This window comes from Bombina bombina, chromosome 9, assembly GCF_027579735.1.
Source record: "Bombina bombina isolate aBomBom1 chromosome 9, aBomBom1.pri, whole genome shotgun sequence".
Lineage (NCBI taxonomy): Eukaryota > Metazoa > Chordata > Amphibia > Anura > Bombinatoridae > Bombina > Bombina bombina.
Genome location: NC_069507.1, coordinates 51,847,459 through 51,863,093, shown reverse-complemented (window position 1 = coordinate 51,863,093; position 15,635 = coordinate 51,847,459). Strand labels below are relative to the sequence as shown.

At 37.0% G+C, this 15,635-nt stretch overlaps 1 protein-coding gene across 3 annotated transcripts in view; it reads left to right on the top strand.

The window, feature by feature from the left end:
• The window catches only part of CSGALNACT2 (chondroitin sulfate N-acetylgalactosaminyltransferase 2), a 136,677-nt gene that overhangs the window by 36,013 nt on the left and 85,029 nt on the right, over positions 1-15,635 (top strand). Inside the window, exon 1 of one of the 3 annotated variants that reach the window (XM_053692091.1) lies at positions 1,304-1,726. The exons of the other annotated variants lie outside the window; for them this stretch is intronic. The gene's annotated coding sequence lies outside the window, so the exon portion shown is untranslated. Of the gene's footprint in view, positions 1-1,303; positions 1,727-15,635 lie in introns of those variants that run through there. 3 annotated transcript variants of the gene reach the window in all.

Genomic DNA, 15,635 nt, shown 5'->3' with positions numbered 1-15,635 from the left:
GGGTTGTGTCCTGTGTTAGATGTCTTTAAAAGGACATTAAATACTTTATTTATTTATGCATTAGAAATTAACTGCATTGCTTAGAAATACTTGTTTTAAAAGCATGTAAAACTATCATTTTGTTAGAAAAATGTGCATTGTTTTGCAGTCCCAGTACCACCCCATGAAAATAATTTTAAATGTTTCCCCACTCAGAGTGGCTGAAGTGTGTTCACTGGAATACAGAAAACTAACACTCCTACATGCTGCGCAGTGATTGGCTGTTAAGTGCCGCGGCTTAATTATATATGGCCCTGATTGGCCAAAGCATAAGTATTAAGATAAACAACGTTTAAGAGGCTTTACAAGAGATGTGACTTGGGCATGCAAAACAGCGGATCATTTCTGTTGTATGCTTTATAAACATTAATTTTGCTTAGATGTTGAGCCGTCACCTGTAAATGGTATAAATAGACAAACAACTCTGAAGAAGGGAGCAGGCGCAGGAGACAAAAGTAATAGTGTGGTAATTAGAAACCATACTGCCGTAGTTGTGACCAGCAGTTCACTGTCTCTTTAAAGGGTTATTATCGTATTAAAATGACATGCTCTAATTTGTTCTAACCGATTAGCAGTAGTATCTTCTAGGGAGCAGTAGTGCTCTGCGGGCCTGAACAAGACTTTAAATATGTGTTTAATCTCTTTGCAGGGGTTAAACACGTTGGATTACAGCATCGCTAGTTAAAATGACGTGCTCTAACAGATTAGAGCCTATAGTTTTAACACCGTAATGCTTTTTCCCTCCCAGAACCAGTGTGTTTAAATATTTTTTATGCATTTTCATTCTAAGAGTTAAAAGTACAGATAACCTCTTTTATAATTGACTTTTAATGCCAGGGTCTTTACAGCTTTTTTAACATTGAGATCATCATCTTATGGTCACACCCTGCCTTACTTACTGATTGGTGCATAAACATTATGCACTTGCTTGGCTGTCAATCATACTTGTGCACAGAAAGTGTTTATCAATCAGCAGCTATCTAGGATCTGTGGCCGGAACTGGGAGGCTCTGCAGTCCGTATTTATCAAGCAGTGGTCATCAGACCGCTGCTTCCCTAAACCTCTTATCCACCTCTTAGGTGGAGAATTTCAGTCTCCCTGGTCTCATCCGATCGGGCAGATTGACAGTTCCTGCCCGCGCATGATTGGCTGTGCGGGAGCAGGGGGCAGTGTTGCACAAGAGCGCAAAATAGCGCTCTTGTGCAATGCTGAATTCCGGTATTGCTGATCGCTACAGGCGAGCTGGGGTGGACAGGGGCGAATATGTTCGCCCTAGTTTGATAAATCGAGCTCTTTTAATCTGCATAAGCCCGGGTATTAGGGCTATGTATTTTAACAGATTATTTAGCACATATACTTAAGCTAAAATAAATTCCATGAACTTCTTTATTCTTTTTTTCTACATGGATCTGCCTTTAAAGACCTACAGTTTGGAATATGTTAAAATCTTGCTTTTAAAGCAAAGGCATCTAACTTACAAGGGGTTAATTCATTTTTTGTTTCATCAACTGGTCCTTGTGGTCATGGTCTGTGTGTTAGCAGAAATGCTTCACACAGCACTTTCTACAGAGTTAAGTTACAGCAGACTTGCAGCCAGACCTCTCCTGCTTCTCTAATACAGTGGAGAATGTGCCACCATCGAACTGATCTGAACTTGGGTTTGTAACAAAAGCGGTGACTATTAAAGGTAACATAAAAATGTGTTTACTAAAGTGTAAGCAATCACTGTGCTTTCCAGGGACCTGAACTTTTTAATATTATTATTATTATTATTATTATTATTTATTTTTATATAATATGAGAGTTTTTATGTAGTTAATGATCTGTATGTGAAATATTTGCTATAACAGAACATCTTTTATTTTGGAAAACTTTGGGCATTTATTTATACTCCTTGAAGTGGTTCTGGTCTTTCTATTAGAAAACTTTACACCGTGTATTTTCTTTTAACTGTGAGTACCTACAATACTAATGCAAGTCTCGCTGATTGCAAAATAATTATTGCATGCTTTTTTAATATATATTAGGATCCTTGCTGTGCAGGGTGATTCCCTGATTTGACTTAGGGTGTTGCCTAATCATTTACTTGTGTTTGGTGCAATAGTTTGTAATATCATATTTTATTTTCCATTGTGTTGAATGTATGTGTCATTTTTAAAATTATAAATGAACAGAAATTCTGCAGATCTTTATCACAGACCATGTATATGTGGTGTTTTCATATTTAAAGCTAAAAAAGGAAATTATAAATACAAGCAATTCATTTTTGTTCCTCTTCCCTGTCTTTTCTGAATCTTTAAGAAAGTGCAATGCACATTTATTAAATATCTTTTACAAAAAACTTTATTTATGGAAATAACACAATTTAAATTGTTTAGCCATGTGCCCTGTTAGTTTTTTCTAACTCTTGATGCGATATGAACCCTGATTCCCCCCCCCATTCAAATGTTTGTTTTCAATATAAAAAACTTATTAATATAACATTTTAATATTGATGCCCTTAGACTTCCATTGAAGTATGTATGTAACGTTTTAATATTAATATTTGAATGTTACATTCAGTACAAAGGAAGTTAACAATTGTTTTCAAAAACAAAATGACATGTCCAGAAAATATTGCACATTTGCTCTAAGCCAGTGGTCTCAAAGTACCGGCCCCAGGGCCAAATGTGGCCCTCAAGATCGTTTCATCTGGCCCTCCCTTGTTTAATAGGTAAAACCATTAATTTGGGCTGTCAATATTTTTTTTTAGGGTTCTAAGAGGTATAACTAGTTGATGTTCTTAAAGGGCCATGATACCCACATTTTTTCTTTCATGATTTAGAAAGAGAATGCATTTTTAAACATCTTTCTAATTTACTTCTATTATCTAATTTGTTTTATTCTCTTGATATTCTTTGCTGAAAAGCATATCTAGATATGCTCAGTAGCTGCTGATTGGTTGCTGCACATAGAAGTCTCATGTGATTGGCTCACCCATGTGCATTGCTTTTTCTTCAAATAAGGATATCTCAAAAATGAAGCAAAATAAATAATAGAAGTAAATTGTAATGTTGTTTAAATTTGTATGTTCTTTCTGAATCATGAAAGAAAGATTTTGGGTTTAGTGGCCCTTTAATAGGTATTTACAAGACAAATTATAAAGGCAAGCATCAAGTGTAGACTTCCACCACTTTTTACATTCCTATACAGTTCCAAGATGATCACTTCATTTGGTATTCACACAAATATAGAGAACTGTTTACGTCTATTTTGGGCTACAACTGCTAACAATGGACTACTACTTGGCTAAATGTCGCTTTCATTTCCTAGTTTATCCAGTTCTGGAGCACTTACTCAGTTCAAGTGGCCCCCATAGGAAAAGAACATTTGGCCAGTGGCCCCCAAATACTTTGAGTTTGATACCCCTGCTCTGAGCAAATGAATATGACCTATGTTTGTTATTTTTAATATCTTTTTCATAAATATTTGCCCATCACTAATTATTAGTTGGTTGAGGTTGTTTTTCTTTTTCTTTCTCGATACATTTTCTTTCTTTCTTTCTTTCTTTCTTTCTTTCTTTCTTTCTTTCTTTCTTTCTTTCTTTCTTTCTTTCTTTCTTTCTTTCTTTCTTTTTCTAAAAAAATACTCTTCATTTGAAGTTCAGACTAAGTGCTATTGAATTGTCTTTTTTATTGTGTATTTGTTGGTTATGCAAATCTAATTTATTTACGGGTCCTTTAAAGGACCATTCAACAATTTGTAAAATGTTTCATTATTGCAATATATATTCAATATTTATTGCTTGTTTCACTTTCTACTAGGGAGGTTTGGGTTAATACTTTTAGGCAATGTATGTAAGCTTTTATTTACTTCACCCTCCCCCCTAAGATTCTCAGCCGTCACATGTTTCTAAAATGCGGTTTATCAGTTTTGCATCAACAATCATGATAGGAGAAGTGTTCTTTGTAATAGTAATTTAAGTTCAATCAGTGCTAAACCACCTTAAGGGAAGAGGTAAGGGCAGGCTTCCCCAGTCTCTCTCAACTGCACATGTGCAAACAGACTTTGTGCTATATCTTAATATTAGTTTGTGATTGGTTAGCAGGGATTCTTTTGTTCTGGGGAAAGGGAAATCGGTGAAATGAATAAATATAAAACAATATACTCATTTGACAAAATAAAGATGCAGTTTTCATTGCAAAATTATTCTCAGATATCAAGGTTCAAAATCAAGCAGTTTACAATTTGTGTTTAGTGGTCCTTTAAATGGAAAGTCAACACTATAATTGTTATTGTTTAATAAGATAGATAACGCCTTTACTACCCATTCCCCAGCTTTGCACAACCAGCGTTGTTATATTAATATACTTTATAACCTTTAAACCTCTAAATGTCTGCCTGTTTCTAAGGCACTACAGACAGCCTCTTATCACATGCTTTTTTATTAGATTTTCATAACAAGAGACTGCTAGTTCACGTGTGCCATATAGATAACATTGTGCTCATTCCCATGGAGTTGTTTATGAGTCAGCACAACACAGCACTAATTGGCTAAAATGCAAGTCAATAGATAATAAATAAAAAGTCATGTGATCAAGGGGCTGTCAGAAGAGGCTTAGATACAAGATAATCACAGAGGTAAAAAGTGTATTAATATAACTGTGTTGGTTATGCAAAACTGGGGAATGGGTAATAAAGGGATTGTCTATCTTTTAAAACAATAACAATTGTTTTGTAGACTGTCTCTTTAAGTTCTGGTTACACAAAAACCATGTAGACAAGACAATTTAGATAATATAATGCTCCCAGTTTGTGTCTGTGACAGAGAGGTAGTAAAATATTTATTTTCCATTGTTCTCTCTAAGTATTGGCCTTTGAGTAAACAGTAAAAAAAGACAAAAAGGAGGGCTTTATTTAAACATTAGACAGAAAAGATAATGAGGTCTGCTTTTCCTAATAGCTCAACCTATTTAATTGGGTAGTGGTTTCAATTAACTGTAACAGTTCTTTCATAAACAAAATTATACCTAAAGGTGACATTTCTCATATATTATAAACTCTTCAGTTGATATAACAAGCCATTGTAAACCAATTTCACAGTACTCTGTCCTTTTAAAGCATTTTATTATTGCAGTATTGCTTACATATAACGGTGTTAAACACATAAAAACACTGCCATTTTCTAACTAAAGTTGCCTCTTATCAGTTTCTGAAGACAATTAGGGACATATGTAAAACAGGCAATAAGAGAGACTGTCCAAACAAGGCTGTGTGGAACATAGCATAATCTAAAAGGGTTTCCACATAGCTTTGTTTGCACTGAGATAAATAAAAGCTTGTTCAAAAATAGCAGCGCCATTACTACAAACTAAAGTACTTCATAGAAATTAAACCTTTACACTTATATATTTTCAATGTTTAAACAACTAACATAATTGTGAACAAAACAGCTACATATTATTAAGGCTAATTGTTGCTTTGAATACATCATTATGTCTAGCATGTATCCTGTTAATGGGCGTATTTTATTTTATTGATCACCAAGCTAAAATTGAGCCACAATTAGCTTGTATAGAATGTTTTAATTTTTTGTTGCCCAAATTATTATTTAACCCCTTAAGGACAAGACCATTTTTCCAGGGCTATTTTTACATTTTTGCGGTGTTTGTGTTTAGCTGTAATTTTCCTCTTACTCATTTACTGTACCCACACATATTATATACAGATTTTCTCGCCATTAAATGGACTTTCTAAAGATACCATTATTTTCATCATATCTTATAATTTACTATATATTTTTTTAATAAAATATGATGAAAAAACAACAAACCACACTTTTTTTTTTTAAACTGACCCCCAAAATCTGTTAGACATCTACAACCAGCAAAAAACAACCATGCTAAATAGTTTCTACATTTTGTCCTGAGTTTAGAAATACCCAATGTTAACATGTTCTTTGCTTTTTTTGCAAGTTATAGGGCAATAAATACAAGTAGTACTTTGCTATTTCCAACCCTTTTTTTTTTTTCAAAATTAGCGATAGTTACATTGGAACACTGATATCTGCCAGGAATCCCTGAATTTCCTTTGACATGTATATATTTTTTTTCTTTAGTAGAAAACCCAAAGTATTGATCTAGGCCCATTTTGGTATATTTCATGCCACCATTTCACCGCCAAATGCGATCAAATCATCATTTACTTTTTCACAAACTTTAGGTTTCTCTCTGAAATTATTTACAAACAGCTTGTGCAATTATGGCACAAATGGTTGTAAATGCTTCTCTGGGATCCCCTTTGTTCAGAAATAGCAGACCTATATGGCTCTGGCATTACTGTTTGGTAATTAGAAAGCCACTAAATGCCTCTGCGCACCACATCTGTATTATGCCCAGCAGTGAAGGGGTTAATTAGGGAGCTTGTAGGGTTAATTTTAGCTGTAGTGTAGTAGACAACCCAAAGTATTGATCTAGGCCCTTTTGGTATATTTCATGCCACCATTTCACCGCCAAATGCGATCAAATAAAAAAAATGCTCACTTTTTCACTCTGAAATTATTTACAGACAGCTTGTGCAATTATGGCACAAATGGTTATAAATGCTTTTCTGGGATCCCCTTTGTTCAGAAATAGCAGACTTATATGGCTTTGGCATTGCTTTTTAGTAATTAGAAGGCTGCTAAATGCCACTGCGCACCACACTTGTATTATGCCCAGCAGTGAAGGGGTTAATTAGGTAGCTTTTAGGGTTAATTTTAGCTTTAGTCTAGAGATCAGCCTCACACCTGACACATCTCACCCCCTGATCCCTCCCTGACCCCTCTCAAACAGCTCTCTTCCCTCCCCCAACCCACAATTGTCCCCGCCATCTTAAGTACTGGCAGAAAGTCTGCCAGTACTAAAATAAAAGGATTTTTTTTTTTCTTTTTAAATAAAATAAAAAAATAAAAAAATACATTCTGCTGTGTAGGATCCCCCCCAAACAGCTCTCTAACCCTCCCCCTCAACCTTATTGTCCGGCATCTTGGGTTTGCATACAAATTAAAAATTTCTATTTTTTATTTATTTATTTTTCTGTAGTGTAGCTTCCCCCCCTCAATAACCAACCCCCACCCCCAAGATCCCTTGGATAAAAAATGTCCCCCCTCCTCTCTCCCTTCCCCGTGCGCGCTCCTGGCGTGTGATCCCACCCCCCTCTGTCCACCCACCAACGATCGCACCATCGCTGGCCGATGCAGAGAGGGCCACAGATAAGGATCGCTTCCAGCCTCTTTAAACCCCTAACGATGTACAGGGTAAGTCGTTGGTCTTTATCAACCAGTTTGTGTATGACGTACCCTGTACAAAGTGTGTCGTTAAGGGGTTAATCAGTTTATGTTCAATTATGCAATTCATTTGTGCTTTAGATAGCTCAAGTAACATTTATAAATAACAAAACAAGTTATAATATAATTTTATACTGCTTCCCACACGGCTACTTCATAATGCCACCCGGGTGGCAAACTTTTAGGTGGAAAAAAAATGGTTAATTTTATAACTGTCACTAACTGACATTAGCAGAATAGATAAGATAACCTAACTGACTTTTAATAATAGGGAAACATAAGTTACAACAAGGTGCTTTCTGTTACTTTATAGAAACTGAAAACTTACTTTTCATTTCTTCATTTTTATACAAATATAATGTTAAAAAATCATCTTCATATTATGCTAAGGTTAAACTTTGCCTTGAATACATCATTACTACTCGTGTTTTTGTATTTTTGTCCATATAAGTGAGAATCAACTCAAAATGATTTATTTTGCTGTTTGTAATATCTATTAGACACATACAATGTGAGAAGTAACTTTCGACCCATCTTATGTGTCCTGTAAGCTTATTTAGCTTAAAAGCCAAAACGTATTTACTCCTTGGTTGACAGAGATAGCTGCAGTCTATTGCTTTGAAAATCATTCCAGCCCTCACTGGCAAACAAGGAGTTAGTTTTTTAGAAAATGTAAATATCATATATTTGCTGTTATGTATCACCTACATGCAGTATACCTTGCTACACATTTTTAGGGCCCTATGTATTAAAGGTCAGACGGACAAGGTCCCACCTTCTCGGCAACAGGCAGTGGACACTGTATGTCCTCTTCCTGGATGTATTAGAGCACAGCACTTCCATGTGCAATGTTGCTATCTTGCTATCTTCTCTCGTATAACCAATAGTGTGAGAGCAGGGCCTGTCAATCACACAGAACAAACATGTTCGGGGGATGCTTTATGTCCGAAGCAGTTTTAATGACCTCTGCTTATTGAGCTGTTTGAATTTCCAGAAAAAAGGCCATAGAGAGGCCAAAATGCAAGTTCTGTAACTTGCAAGTTCTGCAAATCAAATAGCTGGTTTAGGCGATTTGCGGTATAAGTTACAGATTTTGGTTTGTGGCCCTATAGGGAGCGTGTGACGAGCAATGTTTACAGAAAAGCAAGAAGTGTTTAATGTTCCTTTAATCCCTTTTTCCTTTTGAAGGGTTTAAATGGTTTGGTTCTCAACAAGAGAAGCAAAACCTGCTCTGTTACAGAGCCAAAACCCCCTTACAGGGACATGAAACACAAAAATGTTCTTTAATGATTCAGATAGTGCATATAATCTTTCTAATTTGCTTCTTTCTCTTGGTATCATTTGTTGAAATGTATACATAGGCTCAGGAGCTGGTAGCTAGCTTCTGATTGGTCTCACCAATGTGTTCAGCTAAGACCCAATAGTGCATTGCTGCTCCTTCAATAAAGGATACCAAAATAATGAAGCAAAAAACTAAGAAGTAAATTGTAAAGTTGTTTAAAATTGTATGCTCTATATCAGGGGTGTCCAAACTTTGCTCTCCAGAGGTTTTGGAACTACATTTCCGATGATGCTCAGCCAGCATTTTATCTAGCAAAGAAAAATGTTGTGTTTCATGTTTCTTTAGGACACGCAATTATACAGTGTATCTCTGTGTCATCAAGGGGTTAAGGAGTAATAATATTAGTAGTAATTTTTCCATTCCTGGTCGTATGTCATTTTTTAGCTCATGGTATAAATCCCTCAAGTGTTAGAAAACTATTATTTTGTGTTGTAGGAATTTATACGAGTTAATGATTTTGCCATTATGTAAATTTTCCATTTTTAAGCATCTCTCTTGTTTTCGATTCGCTGCTCCAGTCTGGTGTGATACAATTGTACCGATCTGCACATCCAGCAATGGCTGCAGTAGGCTTGTCACCCCCTTGAGTATTCATTTCATCTGCCCAGAGGGAGGAGAATTTCTTTAGTCTTTCCTGTGGCTTCTGAGACCCCATCCTCCTCAAGCAAACTCCTCCTATGTCTTTACAGTTGTGTGAGCTCAATAATTGCAAACAGATGGTATTCTTCACTTTTATGTGAGACTGCACTGGCCACGTAACCTCAGCTTCTTCTTGCAAAGAGGATTACACTTCGCTGCTGAGTCACTGTCTAACTGTTTAAGAGCTATGTCATGTGTAGAAATATTTCTTCTTATACAAGCAAAGCTTTGTGCACTAGTAGCCAGGCAAATTATAAAGCGTACCATATGAAATACTGCAATATCTATTATTCTCTAGGGTGGATACTGCTGCTAAGCCAGAGGAGATGATGGCAAAATTAAAGGGAAAGTGAAGTCAGAATTCAACTTTCATGATTCGGCTAGAGCGTGGAATTATAAAGAACTTTCCAATTGACTTCTACTATCTTATTTTCTTTGTTCCCTAAGTATCATTTGTTGAAAACCATACCTATGTAGGCTCAAGAGCCGCAGTGAATTACTGAGAGTTAGCTGTTGATTGTTGGCTTCACATATATGTCTCATTGCCATTGGCTAACCTGATGTGTTCAACCAGTAGTGCATTGCTGCTCCATCAACAAAGGATCCCAAGAGAATGAAGCTAATTTGATAATAGATGTAAATTGGAGAGTTGTTTAAAATTGTATTCTCTATCTAAAGTGTGGAAAAAACAAACAAACAACTTTTCAAAACTTTTATGATTTAAAACTTTTAAAAACTTTAAAACTTTTATGATTCAGACAGAATTTACAATATATCATTTTTTTAAATCTAAAAATATAGTTATAAACATTATATAATTGTTTTCTTACTTGATTTTTATATATTTATTGCACTGACAATGTGCAGCTGATAGAAAGCTAAGGGTTACATCATAGGATCATGAGCATACTGGTTTAATTAATTGTATAACCAATAAAGTTCTTTAAATGACCCTAATGCACGTTCGGGTCTATGATTACGGCACAAAACGCGTAAGTCTCTACTATGCTGCCTGAGCTGTAACACCATGTCTAAGAACTTTAATGATTCAGATAGAGCATGCAGTTTTAACAGGTTTTCATATTTATCAAATTGTGGACAGTCTGTAGCATCAGCTCCTACTGAGCATGTGCAAGAATTCAGAGATTATATACGTGTATGCATTGGTGATTGGCTGATGGCTGTCACATGATACAGGGGGAGTGGAAATAGACATAACTCCCACTGAGCATGTGCAAAAGTTCACAATATATTTGTATGAGTTTGTGACAAATGGAAGTAAATTTGAAATTTGTAAAATAAATCTGCTGCTCATTTAAAAGTAAGCGCAATTGTATTGTGTTGTTTCTTGTAGAAAAGCAGGTAGGAAGGTGTAGGAGCATGCACGTGACTGGAACAATATATAGATAACTGTTATACATTTGCAAGAACACTAGTTGGCAGCAGTGTTTCGTGTCATGTACTGCAACAGAAATGTGATCGCTACCTACCTAGGTATCTCTTCGACAAAGAATAAATTGGACAGAGGCTAGACCTTCCAAGAGTGAGGCATGTAATAATTCCCCCTTTCTGAGCTTTTGGTGAGACCAGAGACGTAAGGGTTTGTCTATGTCAGGGGTGGGCAGACTTTTGTAAGGCAAGGGCTACCGCTAATTTTATTCCAAGTGACTGGTCACCTAACTAAAAACAAACACACCAGTTGCTGTCTGAAAATTGTATTTTTGCCACGAATAGGACCTGCTGGCTGAAAATTTTATTTTTGCTACAAATAATACAGCTTTAAAAATCAGCCACGCTATTTAATAATAAATACAGCCATGCTCCTTACTGACTGTGAGAGCTCTCTCCCCTTACGTCTCACTGGGACCATCAAGCAACCTTATCTGTGTACTGCTCCTGCATATGAATAAGTAGTCTCACAATCAAGACGGCTCGAGTCTAGGGCTAGCGGAGTAGTCAAGCCTGGAACACATGGGGAAACCCACAGCCTTACACAGCAACCAGGTACAGCAACAACAGCACTGACCTGCACAATCTGGTGACAACCAATTCTGGGGACAGAAGTCTGCAGAAACTAGCACAGTATAGCTAATATTAGTGTGTCAGAGAAAGTATCAGAGAGCAGCATCAAAGCCTGGTACAGAGTAAGTAAAAGAACCTGAGGGGGAGTAACAGACCCTTGGGGAAAAAAAAAAACACCAGACCATTCACCCAGCAGAGCCTGGTGACAAGTAACGGAGGACAGAACTAGAAAGTAGCAGCAGAATATCAGACAGAGCAGGACCTGGAACTGCCAAACCCAGGGATACCGAGCAGCATCTCAGCCTGGCGCATGAAGAGTCGGTACTATGGACTGACCGCTCTTGAGACAAAAAGTAGGAGACAGGCAGTAACCAAAGCTGGGGCAGCGAGTTCAGCTACAGCCACGTTGCGCATGCTGAAGTACACATACCGCCGTCATAGACTCGTAGTCGATTTCAAAAGTCTGCATAAGAGAAACATTTCTCATACATCTACGGTGGCGAGGCTCTTCACTCAGAATCTAGATGTGTGAGAAATATTTATCTTATGCAGACTTTTCAAATTTTCCAGGCGGTCAAAATTCACTTGCGGTCCACTGGTAGAACACGATCTACCTCTTGCCCACCACTGGTCTATGTCGTTAAGAAGTTAAAGGGACAGTATACAAAAATTTTCCTATAACTGCATGTAATAGACACTACTATAAAAAAGAATATGGGGGGTGTGTCCAAGCAGAGTTCTGAATAGGACTCACACTCTGAGAGCTCTGAGCAGATGTATCGATAATCCGCTGATTATTGCCATATAACAGCAAGTTATAAGCCTATAATTCAAAGACATTGCAGTATTGTCACTTGTGACCCTATATTTATCTTTCTTGCTATATGCATGACACTGGGACTACAGATTGGAACATAGAGGCCTAAGGCGGCGGCCTAATACTAGGCATCCACCTCCCCCCGGGAAGTACCGGGTCATCAGTGCTGCCGGGGAGACCGGCTTACTGAACTCTTCATACCCTATCACCGACACGACCTTAACTGAGCATTATACCAAGTTTGTATTGGCACTATCATTCTAACCTCGCAATCAGCAAATCACAAAGGGATTTCTGTTTCACGGGACAAGTGCATATACAGCAGGAACCCAACAAGCCCTGAAAGATGGCGGCGACTATGGCAGGTATAGAGGTAATGACACAATATGATCTATACTACGCAACTCTCGAGAGGCTTATGGAGTCACTAATAGAGACAGCCCCATTTGACATTCTTATGAATAAGTTGTGTGCCGCTAACATGCAAATAACAACTACTGTGGAGGATCAGAAACTTGCCACTCAAAATGGTGCCATAAAGACTGAGCATATAGCAGAAGAAATGTATTTACAAAAGAAGCCTATTCTGCTTAATCCTAGCGTCATCTGGCCAAAGGAACCATCTCTCACTATGGGATTAGCGGCGACCCACATCGACCCACCCTACATGGTTGACGGACCCATAGATGGGCTTTCACGAAAAAAAGGCTCACCACGCAGCCACCACAATATCACTTTGACTGAACCGCACCAGGAGACCGCTTCAGACCTCTTCTTTGGGTCAAAGTCTGGCAACGATCGGACATCAGGGAGGGCAAGGGGGAGCTCCCTGAATAACTAAGACTGCTAAGCTACCAGGCCTTTTTCCGTATAGTATCAAGGTGGCTGGGGAACAGAAAGACCGCAAAGGAAGGCCTATGGATCCGAACGGACTGTGCTGCCTCACACAGCTTATACTCCCTTTGGAGCCACAATACGATGACAAACTAATACGATCCTTGCCCAGAAAGACTAGTTGTGATAGATCCCCACAAAGAGTAATGCTGGTCATTTCAGAAACCGGACAATACGATCAAGCTGTTACAGGGGGTTGATATTGACTCAACTTACCACCAAGGCCATCAAATCCTTGTGATGGAAATATCAGTAACCATGTAGAGTTGTTGTGTTAACCTGTTTTACTCCGTGTTATGACTTACAGTTTATTTAGCTTATATGTTGACCCATTATGTTATACAGTTAATGCATTGACATGACAGTTTCTTAGTGATAGCTTAACTGTTGCGGTATTAAGAAATATGCTGAAATGGCTTGTTAATGCACTGTCCATAGGTCTACAATCCTCTCTCTGCGGCTCGCGGCCGGGGCCGCAGAGCAGGGGATAACAAATTATCATTGCTCAAAAATAGAGGATACAGATAGCTAGCCATCAACATTTAACCAAAAATACCTTTATAGACAAACTATAAGATATAATTTACCTCCTTTCTTACTTGAATATACATATAATTAACTAAAAATAAAGAAAAAGAGGGCATTCCCCCGAGATAAGACCAGCAGAGATATGAGGTGTCATGTTCAAACATATATATATATATATATATATTTTTTAATGTAAGCAGTTTTGGTCCTTAATATACCTGTTTCATATAATGGTTTATTTATATCCTTTTAATCTGTTTTCTGTTCTAGTTTTTTTTTGTCAGTTATGTTATTTCAACACCTAAAATGATCTCATCTATGTAAGATACTTTTTAGTTTTTTTGTTTTATAACATCCCCTGGACTTTAACAAAATCACTTGAAAGGTTCAAGAGTGACCTAATATATTAAATATGGGGAAGAAAAATGAGAACTTTAAATCAAAATATTTACTCTTTTATAATTGGAAGATATTATCTTGTACACTGTCTAAAAAAAAAAAAGAATATGCACAGATACTGATCTAAAATTATAGTATAAAACTGTTTAAAAACTTACTTAGAAGCTTCCAGTTTAGCTCAGAAAAACGAAAAAATGCGGCAGCAACAAGCAGAGTAAGAGATAATTTAAAATTCAAATACTTTATTTCTCATATCTTAAAAAAGCCAATTGGCAAAGAATACAAAGGGTAGCAGGTGATAACCCTCCTTACATGTTTCATGCCTATGCTCGGCACTTAATCATAGGAGTTTAGCTCTGTTTAAAAGGTTACTGGAGCACCCACTGCAAGTGGGAAATAGCAGACACTCCTCCCCTCCCCCTTCCTTTGCATATGAAAAGACCCTTTACACAAACAGAAGCAAGCTTGAGTAGGTATATGTCGGTATTCTCCTAAATCTTTGGGGCTTGGTTAGGATATAGCAAAACTATACATTAAAAAAAAAATGCTATGGGCTATATAAATGGATCATCTACAAAACATTTATGCAAAGAAAAATCTAGTGTATAATGTCCCTTTTAAGTTTCAAAAGAATCTTCCTACCCCTGTAGTGAAAAAGATTGAGTGCTCAATTGTAAAGGTGGCAAAAGAGGAAATTTGCTTGTGGAAGCTCTTTCATAAATCAGCAGGTTTTGTTACAAATGTTTATGCCACAAATGTGCAAATGCAGTTAGGCTAGCAGTATTTTCTAAGCTTTGCAGGTTTACAGAAGATAATTAGATTGCATGGGAGTTGATTTGAGTCTTATCTTTTTTGAATGATTTATAGCATTACATAGAATTGACATCAGTGCAACATTTACAGATGTTTAAGATAGGATTGCTTTTTGCTGATTGCCTACAGATTTGCAGATGTACTGAGAAGCAGGTTGTAATCTCGGGAGGAATTGTTTCTTATTATTTTTGTGTGGTATTGTGTTTTTGTTTACTTTTTATCTAAATATCTTTTATTCAGTTATTTTTTTGTTTATCTGATGAAGCTCAAAAATGGTGCAAAAGAAAAATGTCAGAACTCGAACGTGGTTGAAAACAAAAATATGTTAATGGGGGGGGGGAGCTGAGGTTAAACTGATCATACTAGATATACAATTTACAAAAGTAGTTATCTGCTTTGGGTAGAAAGACTGAAGCTATATTAACCCTTTCCTGACGGGGTTAAAGTGTCTACATCGGAACAACTGTTCCGATGTAGACAAATTGAAATCACGCAATCGTGCACACGATCGCAAGATTTCATTTATTGGATCGGGTCTGGGGGTGTCCCTATAACCCTAGGAACGCCCTCCAGACCGCGATCAAATCTGAGAAGCACAGTAGGCTTCTGGACAGCCGTTAGCTATGACGTTCTATTCCGTCATAATGGCTTTAAAGCCCAGTGTAATTATGACGGAATAGAACGGCATAACGGCGTTAAAAGGTTAAAATGATGTCCTTTTGTATACATGACAAGTTGGTTTCAAAATAAATTCAAAGGGTTAAAATGTAGAAAGATCATTTTTCATACATAAAAAAAAATCTATTAAAGGGAGAGAAAACATTTGATTTAAACTT